The sequence below is a fragment of the Pseudophryne corroboree genome, chromosome 3 (assembly GCF_028390025.1).
Source record: "Pseudophryne corroboree isolate aPseCor3 chromosome 3, aPseCor3.hap2, whole genome shotgun sequence".
NCBI lineage: Eukaryota > Metazoa > Chordata > Amphibia > Anura > Myobatrachidae > Pseudophryne > Pseudophryne corroboree.
The window spans coordinates 621,452,728-621,465,205 of NC_086446.1; positions in this window are offsets into that span (position 1 = coordinate 621,452,728).

The window sequence follows — 12,478 nt, forward strand, 5'->3', positions numbered from 1 at the left end:
CAGTGTCAGGTTTTTTAGTGTATCCCTTGTTTTTGAAAATCTGAATTTTGGGGTCCTCAAGGGGGGGGGGGGGGGGGGTACTGTTATGAGCCACGGCAGTGGCTCATTCCTGTTTTGCATTTTGGTTATGTATTTTATGTTTTACTTCTGTTTCTGTTCCCTTGGCTTTTGTGGGGTGTCCGGTGTCCACCCTTAAGGAGAGGGTACTGTTATGAACCACAAGCAGTGGTTCATTCCTGTTCACTTTCTTTCATGTATTTTGTGTTGTAGTTCTCCTGCAGGCCAGGATTTCCTTTGCTCTGGTTTAGAAGACTCTTGTTGGCCGCCGGTGGTGAGTCTGTGTTATTGCAGCCTGTTTCCATGTGTTTAGCCTCACCTGTCTGTTAATTGCACCTGTCAGTTTGGAGTCGTGCAGCAGGGCAGTTGCATGCCATAATTAATTAGGGTCCCTGCTGTGATTGGAGGTATTACTTGTTATATTCTCCCTCACTGCCTGACACAGACGCCGGTGATAGCTTCTGTATAGCTGCTTCCTGCCTAGAAGCATTCCTGTCCAGGAGTCCTGTGGCTTTACCTGTGTCTGATCCAGTATCCTGCCTTGAAGCATTCCTGTTCAGGAGTCCTGTGGCTTTGCCTGTGTCTGATCCAGTATCCTGCCTTGAAGCATTCCTGTCCAGGAGTCCTGTGGCTTTACCTGTGTCTGATCCAGTATCCTGTCTTGAAGCATTCCTGTCCAGGAGTCCTGTGGCTTTGCCTGTGTCTGATCCAGTATCCAGCTCCTTGGTGTCCACTGGTCTGTCGTTTGGAATTCTGCCTGTCCTCCGGTCCTGAGAGCAGCCTGTGTCAGCTACTTTGGGGGTTCCTGTCCTTTTGCCAGTATTTGTACCGGTTTCGTGAGTAGTGGCTTTGCCGCGTCCCTCGGCCTAGGCCGTAGCTACTTGTTGCTTTTGCTTTGGATTTTCTGCAGAGGGTTCTGCCTGTGCTGTACTCACCGGAACACAGCGGTGTTGTGTCGGCATGTGGACAGCACTGCCTTTGTGGTAGTTTTTGTCTTGGCGGCTGTGCCGCACATACTTTATTTTAGTTCTGTAGCACCCCTAACTGGGTACTTCCTTCTCTAGTTAGAGGTTCCCCTTGTTATCACCCCGTCTCAGTCTACGCCTTGTCTCCAACTAAGACCGGGGGGCATCGGAGTTGGGCAGACATAATCCGCCCTTCAAAAGCGGCTGCCATGGGCCCAAGAAACCATAGTCTCGCAGGCGTAGGCTGACAACGAGGGTGAGACAACGGAGTTAGGGATCCTTGGGGGTGCTGCCGAGCTCCGTTTATTCTGCAGCATTACATTCCTGTACTTGGGGCTCATCCGCCCAGTTCCAGGAGTACCAAGTACAGTGAACGTAACACTATGTTTGTATTGCATCCACGAGGAGAAGACACATAAGCTGGATCCAAATCCAAGAGCAAAGGATACAGACTTTGGGACTTAAAAAGAAAGCTTATAAAGTAAAGAGAAGCTATATTCCAAGAAAAAGCACGACTTAAAACAGAGGTGGAATTGTAATAGCAGAACAAGTATGTGTAATTGGATATGCCAAAAGCTGGAGATACAGATGGAGCCGCGCTCATCTGAGGCGGCTCCAATGCAAACAAGCACTCCCGGCGTGACTAGGCGATCCGTCCGCCTAGTCCATTCACATCAGTCCCTGCCCCAGTGGAGCTTACAATCTATATTCCCTACCACATGTACACATTCATACTAGGGTTAATTTTTGTTTTGTTGGGAGCCAGTTGACCTACCAGTATATTTTTGGATGGTGGGAGGAAACCGGATTACCAGGAGGAAACTCACGCAAGTACGGGGAGAATATACAAACTCCACACAGTTAGAGCCATTGTGGGAATCGAACCCATGACCCCAGTGCTGTGAGGCAGTAATGCTAACCATTACACCATCCGTACTGCCCTACACATAGTTGTATGCATACAGTTCCACCAGGGGCTGGGAGCAGACGGCCAGCAGTGTAAGGACAGTATCCACCCCTCCGGACATTCTATAAGTAGAGAGCTATGGTAGCTCTCTGTTGCTGCAGCAGTGCAGCCATAGGCATGTGTAGAACATTTTATTAGGGTGTGCACCGTCGGAGGGGTGTGTTTAGAACCATCTACTGGGCATGTCTAGCACCGCCTATTGTCACTCATAGCAATATAAATCACATACCGCAAGGAGCGTGGCCACTGCAAATGTGAGCGTGTCAACATGACACACCACCTGTTTCTCATCACTCTGGGAGCATTCTTTTTCCATTCCATATACACTTTACTTACAGTATATGGTGGTTTCTCACAACAGGGAACCTCTGAAGAAATGTCCTCCCTGGAAAGACAGCATCTTCTATCAGTAATCACAATTCATGTAGGAAATTACATGGTCCAGCCATTTTGTGTAGGAATATAACCAAAATCATCATCATGTCACAGAGGTTCAACCAGATCCATGTCACCTCCTACCCCCTGCGTTTCTAAGGCACACCATCATCTCCTCCCTGTGTCTCTCAGCCACACCATCTCCTCCCCTTCCTACGTTGTCTTTCACCGCCACCATCATCACCTCCGTTGTCTCTCATCCACATTCATCTCCCACCTGCGTCTTCCTGTCACGCATCTCTTCCAATCTGCCTCACTTTGTGTCTCTCAGTCTCCCGCCTTCACTCTGTGCCTCTCAGCCTCCCACCCTGCACTCTGCCTCTGAGCCTGCACCTTCACTCTGTCTATCAGCCTCCACCTCCCTCCATTCTGTGTCTAGTGCCGCTTACACACAATGCCCACAGTAGTTGTGTCCTTTACAGAGTGCCCACAGCAGTAGTGCCCCTTACTCAATGCCCAAAGTGGTGCCTTTTACTCCTCATCAATGGGAATCTGTTTATTGTAATCAATTTAGGATTTTTAAATGTACTAACCATGTAGAAATGCATGTGAAACTGTCTTATAGATTGTACCTTACTCTTATTAATCCCGATAATCAGTGGAATGTAATAGGATCATAGTTCGCCAGAGGTATGGGATGCCGGACGATCTTGGATAATTTATTAAAGTAGCAATCATTTACACCCTTATGTATGAAACTCCTATTTTCCTACAGAAGTCTTGTGAGCAGGACTCTCTTACCTCTGCTGGTAGCCAATTTTGTTTTATTACAAATTATAATAATAAAAAAAAAACAGTCTTCAGTACAACAATTTTCTTGTAAATTTGTAATGTCTGGTTTACTATTGTGAATACGACACAATTGTTTTGAATTGGCTGCTATTTAAATTCAGCAAAGATAAAGACAAGAATGTAAATTAATTAAGAGAAAAGTAATTTGTTAATCTTGCAAGAAAATGTATATGTTCTAATTTACATCAACTTCCCTCTAAAGAAAATTAAACAATTATTGTCCAGTGACCTTAAATACAGTATAATCAGCCACGGTAGATGCTAGAATCAAGTGGCCTAAAGGACCTATGATGTCAGGGGGAGGAGCCACATCACCAGGGGGAGGAGCTAGGCAAGCGGGATAGTTCTTCTACTATCCACACCACAAACTCCTACCTTTAGTAATCCGGTGGCGAGCGAAGCGAGTGTACATTTCGTGTGCCCTGTTCGGGCATCGCTCCTCCCCCTGGTGACTTGGCTCCACCTCCTGGTGACTTAAGAGGTCCCTTGTCCAATTTGGATCTAGAACTAACCATTCAGCCACTGTACTGAAGATTTATAGAAGGAATCTTTTTTTTACAAAAACTGTAAAAAATTGTACAAAAACTGCTGTGCTGTGTGCTATGAATTTTAATGTACGGGAAAACATGTCAGGTTTGTATTCCTGCAGAAGTGCAGGGTAGTTTCTGACTCAATGCTGTGTGAAAAATACAATTACTCCCTTGTGACTTACAAATGGAGACTGGAGCGCAGCATGTAATTGTGAGAGGGCAGCGGGTTGGGGGGACGGGGGAAGTCACTGGCCCCCGTTTCCCCCGGTCAGCGGCGGCGTTACGGCGGGTCCTCAGCACGGAGGGGCTTGCATCCGGTGGGATTCAAGCCCCTCCAATCGCGGGCGAGGATGGCGCCGGGCGGGAGCCAATCAGGGCTCGCGCCCGGTCAGCCAATCGGAGCATGCCGCGACGAGCCAATCAAGGCTCGCCGCATCATAGCGCCGCCCCCTCCCAGCGTCTTATAACAGACGCGGCGGAGCGGGAGCGGCCAGTCGGCGCCGGGGACGGAGCAGAGAAGAGCTCCAGAAGAAATGGAAGAAGAAGAAGAAACAGAAGAAAGAAGGCGGCGGTCCAGGAGAAGAGGCGGCGGCGACGGCGACGGGAGTGGCCAGGAAGCAGAAGACAGAAGAGGTCCCAGCGCGGAGAGACTGTCGACGGCCGGGAAGAAGACGTCGGGACGACCGTGGAAGAGGAGCCCACCGGAAGTCCCGGAGGAGAGTGCCGCGGTGTGTGGGAGGCAAAAGAGCTAACGAAGCTCCCCACCGCGGCCTCTCCCTACGGCCCGGTAAGCGGCCTCGTGCCGAGTCTCACGCTTCCTCCTAGACCACCGGGTGATCGGGCGCTAGGCCCGTGGGCATAGTCAGGCCCTCTCGGCCTGTGGGCAGATAGTCGGGCCCTTCCGGCCCGTGGGCAATTTGGTCGGTGCGTCTGGGCCTGGGAGGCCGCGTGTAGTCGGGGCTCCACCCGGCCCGCGGCCTGTAAGGCCAGACCCGACCATTCTCTTCCGCGGGGTTTTGGGCGTTAGGCCCGAACCCCTGCCAGTCACCCAGTCAGGCGGGTATTAGGCCCGGGGGCATAACGGGCCATAGGCCTGCGGGCCATAAGAGCACCTAGCCAGAGGGGGGGTAGGGAATCATAAGGTGACCCAGGGCATTACGTTCGGGTCATCCAACGGTACCCACTAAGAGGAGGGGGAGACCATCGGGGTGTTCTCAAATCAAGCGGAGCCCTGCCCTTTGCACACCTCGGCGAGCGAGCTGTGCGGCCGCTCGGGCGGAGTACATTGTAGGCTGGGCACGGAGGGTCGGCTGACCCTCACGCCTTGGGTACACTCCCAGGGTGGGGAAGAGCCGTGGAGAGTTGGTCACCACTAGGGCGAGGTGGCAGAACCTGCGTCGGACCGGATGGTAAGGTACTCTCCATTTATATTGTACTCGCATTGATCTTGTGTTTGCTTGACCTGTTGTTAGCGATTAGGTGAAGTAGCCGTCCCAGTAAATTGTTGCAGTTCATAGTAGTTAGGCTCAGTTTGTTGTTAGCCGTTGTTTAGTTGTAGGGAGGCTGCTGTCATTCTTTTCCACAGGAGCGGAGTGGCGCCTCAAGCAAGTTGACAAGAGTACCAGCGTGAGTATTATTTGTGAGTGTGTGTCCTTGTCCGTGTTGAGCACCGGTCGCGGGATCCCGCTAGGCCTAGCGGGCTCGCTCCCACCTCGGTGCGCAAGTGCCAGATAGGTGACGATTGGGTAGCTGAGGCCCACGGGCCGATGATGACATTCACCTAATCGGTGAACGTCGCAGCCACCCCCGGTGTGCCACTTATTCCCCAGGTAAAGGGAGAAGTGTGCCCGCAGTGAGAGTATTTCTTGTCCCCTTTAGCCGGCTAGTTCCGGGCGGAGGCCCCGAAGAAGCGTCCTCTGAAATCAACGCTGAGCGGGCGGAGTGTGCGCGCAGACGGAGGTAAGCAGTGATTCACTTACACGGCCGCCGGCTTCATACCACTTCGGCATCCTTACATTATCTCCGGAAATTAGACATGTATCAAAAATATATAACAGCTGGAGTTACAAATAGTTTCAAGTGTATCATATCCTCAGACATACTCTGTTTACTGCAAGCAATAGTTTTGCAGCCAACTCTAAAGCTGAGTACACATCAGACGATGTGCAAATGATGCAGTGTTGTCAACGATTTTACTTGAACTCCTGGACAAACGTTATAATGCATACACACGGTGCAATCTTACAAACGACCTAACAGTATATAATGCATCATTATGTTGTTTGGTCTTTAACGATATAATAATACTAATAATAATAATAATAATAATTTTATTTATATAGCGTTCTTTCTCCAATAGGACTCAAGGCGCTTAACAGATAGAATGATCGCAATACATTACAGAAACAATGAAGTACAGAAAAGCCTTTCATAAAATACAGAGCGCATAGAGGTACTAAAGGACAATTAAGGGAATGTGTGATTAAAACAGGAAAGTCTTGAGTTTGTTTTTGAAAAATATTCTAGAGTGGGGGCCTCTCAAACTGTGCGGGGAAGTGAGTTCCATAGAGTCAGAGCCGCATGGCTAAAAGCTCAAACCCTGATAAATTATGGAAGATTCTAGGTACTGCTAAAAGTCCTTCATCTACAGATCGCAGTAACTGAGTGGGGCAGTATGGAATCAGAAGCTGCTTCAGATGCCTTGGGCCCTGGTCATGTAGGGTTTTGAAAATCAGTAAGCCAATCTAGAAAATTATTCACCTTCTTACAGGCAGCCAGTGGAGGTAACAGAGAATGGGTGTTATGTGGCTGGAACGGAATCGGTTGCTTAATAGCCTGGCAGCTGCATTTTGTACCAGCTATAAGTGGTGCAGTTCTTTTGTTGGGAGATCAAGGTAGAGGGCATCACAGTAGTCTAATTAAGATGATGCAAATGCATGTATGACTTTTGGCAGACCATCAGAGGGTATTAATTGCTTGACTCTGGATTTGGTCCTCAGACAAAAAAAATGGGGATTTTATTGTGGCTGATACCTGATGTTTAAGTAGGAAGCCTCCATCTAGAACGCCAAGATTCTGTACATGATCAGCGTATGTATATATATTGGGTAGCACATACACACTGAACAACTTGCTCAGTATCATTAACGATATCATCAGATTTACCTGCATGCATGACCAACTTGAATATGTGATTGGAGCGCATGGTAGTGCGTACACACTGGATGATGTGAACAATTTTAAAGTCCTGGACAAATATTCTCTGTAAAGCGCTGCGGAATATGTGTGTGCTATATAAATAACTGGCAATAAATAAATAAGTCCCGACCTATCATTAAATAAATCAACTGATGTGTACCCTTTATGGTGCAAGTCCCCTTGTAGAACAAATCAACTGCAGCTATATGCCACACCATACTTGCCAACACTCCTGTTTTACTGGATAGTCTCATGCTGCCCCGTAAACACAACTCATTCCCCCGGAATCCCTCAGAATTCCCCAGTCCCGCTGAAATGTAAACCGCGCATGCGCGTATCGGGACAAAATGGGGGTGGAGCATGATGGCCAGCCGCGGCTAGCAGAGCAAGACTGGTGAGCCACCCATAGTGCAGGCATGGAAACCACACAGCGCCACTCTCCCGTGGCAGCAGCAGATCCCTCCCCCCACCCCTTCTGCATTAGGAGCAAGGGCCACTGAAGGGCAGATGAGGCTGCAGTGTCACAGCCAATGATGGGAGCTGGACCTTCTTGGAGCCTCTCTGGAAGATTGAGAGTTCCTAGGCTGCTGACAGCTTGGAGAGGCTTGAAATTACAGCATGTGTAGGCAGGGCCGGCAACAGAAATCCCTCCCTGCTGCCTAACCTTCCATCTCTCGCAGCCTAACCCTATCCCGCCCCCCGTAGCCTAAACCTAAACCCCCCACCCCCCAAATTCCCCAGAGCTGGCAGAAGTTTGTTTAGGATCCCGGCTCTGTATTTACATCTATGTTGGTATCCCTAGCAGTGTCGGGATTCCGACCGGATCCCATTTAATCATCTAACAGTAGTTTTAGGGTATTATATGACGTGGTCAGTGTTGAGGTTGTTATTTGAATTTATTGGGACTAGTTCTTAGTAGACTAGAATTAGAGACTTCACATAAGGCTAGTTCCAGCATATGTATCTTTTTAAGGTAGACACAATTATATTGCCCACAGACTGTCCAGCTTGGGGCAGTACAGATGTTGTAAGGGTAGCATTACTCACAGCACTGAGGTCATGGATTTGATTCCAACCATGGCCCTAACTATGTGGAGTTTGTATATTATCCCCATGCTTGCATAGGTTTCCTCCGGGTACTCCGGTTTCCTGACACAATCCGACACTAAATTGGTAGATTAATTGGCTTCAGACAAAAATTAATCCAAGTGTGTGCGTGTACATGGGCAGACTAGATAGGCAAAGTGGTTCTTATCTGCTGTCACATTCTATGTTTCTTTGTGTGTGTGTGTGTGTAAGTGTTTGTGTAGGCTGTGTGTTTAGGGTGGCACTGACCCCTGTGGGTGTGTGTGTAGGGTGGCACTGACCCCTCTGTGCCCAAACGGTGAAGGTTATAAAAATAAGTGGCAATAGACCCGCCCACATGTGGAGCGAGACACGCCCTTTAGGCGGATCATGACATACTCCCTCGGCGGTGTACCGTGCAACCTCTTATACCATGTAGAATTTCCCTGAAACTAGTTTTCTAAAGTAGGCAAGTGTGTGCCACACTAAATTCAGCAAATCTGGGGAAAGATTAGGACCCGTGATGGCAGGTTGCAGCTGGCCCATTTAGACAGCCATGGGGCCTGGGTACTGGAGGGGGCATGACCAAATCTGGGAGTTGTGACCATGTTCTCTCAGAAAAAAAGCAATGTAAAATAATGTGTGCGGTACTGGAAAGAGGTGCTGCATGTTGCAAAGAGGGAGTTTTCTCCCCCTCAGCAGCTGACCTGATCCCCGCTGGTCTCCTTTAATATGGGTAATTAGTAACACGGGTAATTTGTATCTGGTCACACATTCTGGGTTAGATGAGCCGGAGGAGGCGGAACTGCGGTCCTTCTCCAATTCGAACTGATAGAACGCAGTTCCCCCCCGTTCTGGCTCACTTTAACCTCTGCCTAGGGATATATTTAAGAAAGCTTCTAAAAATGATAGCAACCAATAAGATTCTAGGTATCATTTTGCTATTGCATCCTAGAAAATTATAGAATCTTATTGGTTGCTATGGGCAACACCATCACTTTTTATTTTTAGAACCTTTAGTAAATCTACCGCCTAAGCTCCTACATAATAGACTGAATATTCTGAAAGCGGTGGGGAAGTGACTGGAGGCTCGGTTCAGATCCATCAACCGTTAGTTAAAAAAAAAATCAAATAGCTTTGATTGGAGAAAAAGTCTGCACAAATCAGGAAAATTGGCACCCTCTCTTACCTTTTATCTCATTTAACTACTTCGTCCAATAAAACTAATTCAAATATTTTTATGTGAATGCAAAAATAATCTTAATCATTTGCCTAAACAAGGAATGCTGCCCAACATCGGGGGTCATTCCGAGTTGTTCGCTCGCAAGCTGCTTTTAGCAGCTTTGCACACGCTAAGCCGCCGCCTACTGGGAGTGAATCTTAGCTTATCAAAATTGCGAACGAAAGATTAGCAGAATTGCGAATAGACACTTCTTAGCAGTTTCTGAGTAGCTCCACACTTACTCGGCATCTGCGATCAGTTCAGTCAGTTTCGTTCCTGGTTTGACGTCACAAACACACCCAGCGTTCGCCCAGACACTCCTCCGTTTCTCCAGCCACTCCCGCGTTTTTCCCAGAAACGGTAGCGTTTTTTCGCACACACCCATAAAACGGCCAGTTTCCGCCCAGAAACACCCACTTCCTGTCAATCACATTACGATCACCAGAACGAAGAAAAAACCTCGTAATGCCGTGAGTAAAATACCTAACTGCATAGCAAATTTACTAATCGCTCCGTTGCGAGAAAAAAATAACGAGCGAACAACTCGGAATGACCCCCATCGTCTGTTAGATGGCACTGCTACCATAACACACAGTTTCATATATTTGAGCAATCATAGCTGTGTGTTACATTACAAAAATGCATTATTTCTGTGAACTAAAGATGTGTACATATGGTGAGACTTATCCTTGCGCTTTAGACTATACAGTCAAAATCGCAAGGAAAGTTAGTGCAAATCACAAGGTGTTAGCCACCTTTCGATACCGATGTGATCCCGATGCGCGATCCCGCGGGGTCAGTATCGCAAGGTTTGGTTAGACTGTGCAGGCGAGTCAATTTTGACTATCTAGCACTAAAGTATAGTCAAAATTGGCACAGTCAAAATCGCACATAGCCAGTATCGCATAATCCATATCATATAGTCCATATCGCATAGTCAAAATCGCAGACAGCCAAAATCTCACTGTGTGTATGCACCTTTACGTTTTTGAATAGTCATAAATAAAGATGTACTGTAGTTATGTCTAGATTCATTAATGCTGTTTTTTCTGTTTTGTTTAATAGGTAGCTGACACAAGGGTGGTCATTCCGAGTTGTTTGCTAGCTGCTTTCGTTCTCTGCACAGCGATCAGGCAAAAAAAGGCAATTCTGCGCATGTGTATGCGGCGCAATGTGCACGCGTGACGTACTTTCACAACGGCTGTTGCAGTTTTACACAAGGTCTAGCGACGCTTTTCAATCGCACTGCTGGCCGCAGAGTGATTGACAAGAAGTGGGTGTTTCTGGGAGGTAACTGACCGTTTTCGGGGAGTGCGTGTAAAAACGCAGGCGTGTCAGATAAAAACGCAGGAGTGGCTGTGGAAACGTAGGCGTGGCTGGGAGAATGCAGGGTGTGTTCGTGACGTCAAAACAGGAACTAAATAGTCTGCAGTGATCGCAAGCTGGGAGTAGGTCTGGAGCTACTCTGAAGCTGCACAAAATTATTTTGTAGCCGCTGTGCAATCCTTTCGTTCGCACTTCTGATAAGCTAAGATACACTCCCAGAGGGTGGCGGCTTAGCGTTTGCACGGCTGCTACAAGCAGCTAGCGAGCGAACAACTCGGAATGAGGGCCTATATCAGCACCAGTAATAATGGTAAAAGCATAGAAATGCATTCATCAGAAATGGGCGAAAGTGTTTTATAGAAAACTTTCTCAGGCAACCTTTGAATTCAGAGGATTACAAAATATTCGCTTGAACTCTGGAATGACATTTTCATGGTAATTTCCTTCTGTGACAAATCTGGTATCAGAGACAGAGTCCAGCTGCCAGACTGGAAGGAATCACAAATGAGTAAAGGACAGTGTAGGCAGCAGTGTAGTTTTACAAGCTAACATCAGTATGGGTGTAGACAAGAAGAAATTCTGTAAAGGAAGAGCTGGGTTGGTACCCAAGTAACAACAGTAGAAGTAGCAAGGTGAGATCCCAGGTACTGTACAAACTGCAATAATCAGGCCAGAAACTGGCAGTTGCTCAGACAATACATTGCTTCACCTGACTGGCCACTGAATAGGAACAGGTGATGCTTTACTAGAAATACCTGGCTACCCAGAGTATTGAGTAAAAGTATCTATCGCTTATACTGTATCTCACTGTGGGGCAGATGTATTAAGAATGGAGAAGGGATAAAGCGGTGATAAGTGCAAGGTGATAACACACCAGCCAATCAGCTCCAATATGTAAATTGCCAGTTAGGATCTGATTGGCTGGTGCGTTATCACCTTCCACTTATCTCTGCTTTATCACTTCTCCATGCTTAATACATCTGCCCCACTGCATACCTCCCAACATGACCCTCTCCAGGAGAGACAGAATGCTCTGCTTCTGGACTTTTCTCTTAATCTATGATTACCAGCACCTGTAGTGAAACACCTTTCTTATACATTACTTGTTCAACACAGGTGCTGGCAATCATAAATGAAGAGAAAAGTCCAGAAGCAGTGCATTGTGTCCCTCCTGGAGAGGGTCATGTTGAGAGGTATGGCACTGTTGGCCCTACACACATGCCGATATTCTGAAAGATATGAACGATCTCGTTCATAAATGAACGAGAACTCGTTCATATCTTTCAGTGTGGAGACTCCAGCGATGAACGATGCGCGGCCCCGCGCTCGTTCATCGCTGATCTCCCGTCGGCTGTGCATGCAGGCCAATATGGACGATCTCGTCCATATTTGCCTGCACTTCAATGCAGCCGGGTGACGGGGGGAGTGAAGAAACTTCACTCCCCCCGTCACTGCCCCCCCGCCGCCGGGTTGCTCGTCGGCCGTATCGGCCGTCGGGCACCTCGGCGGCGCATCGCCGAGTGTGTAGGGCCCCTTACTGTTGCTGACTAGAAGTCTCAATTTGACCATGCTTTCTGCCTCATTCACTGTTAAATTGCTTTGTGTGTTACATTTAATCCTGGCAGTATTATAACGCAAATGAATGGTTATCGTACCCGAACCCAGCTTTAACTTTGATCAGCGTTAGCCAACCTTGAATCCATTATTGTGTGAGATTATCAGAAAAAAGAGAACTCTATTTGCTGGAGCACTCTTTACATTCCTTAAAACATATCCTTTTATTTATAATTACAGTATAGGACTCACAAATCCAACAAACAATATAAATAAAAAATTATAATCACAATAAAGGATGGTTCCTATTAACATTATATTACTGGAACCATCCAAGGGCTGCAGAACCTGTTTTTCGGATAAATGG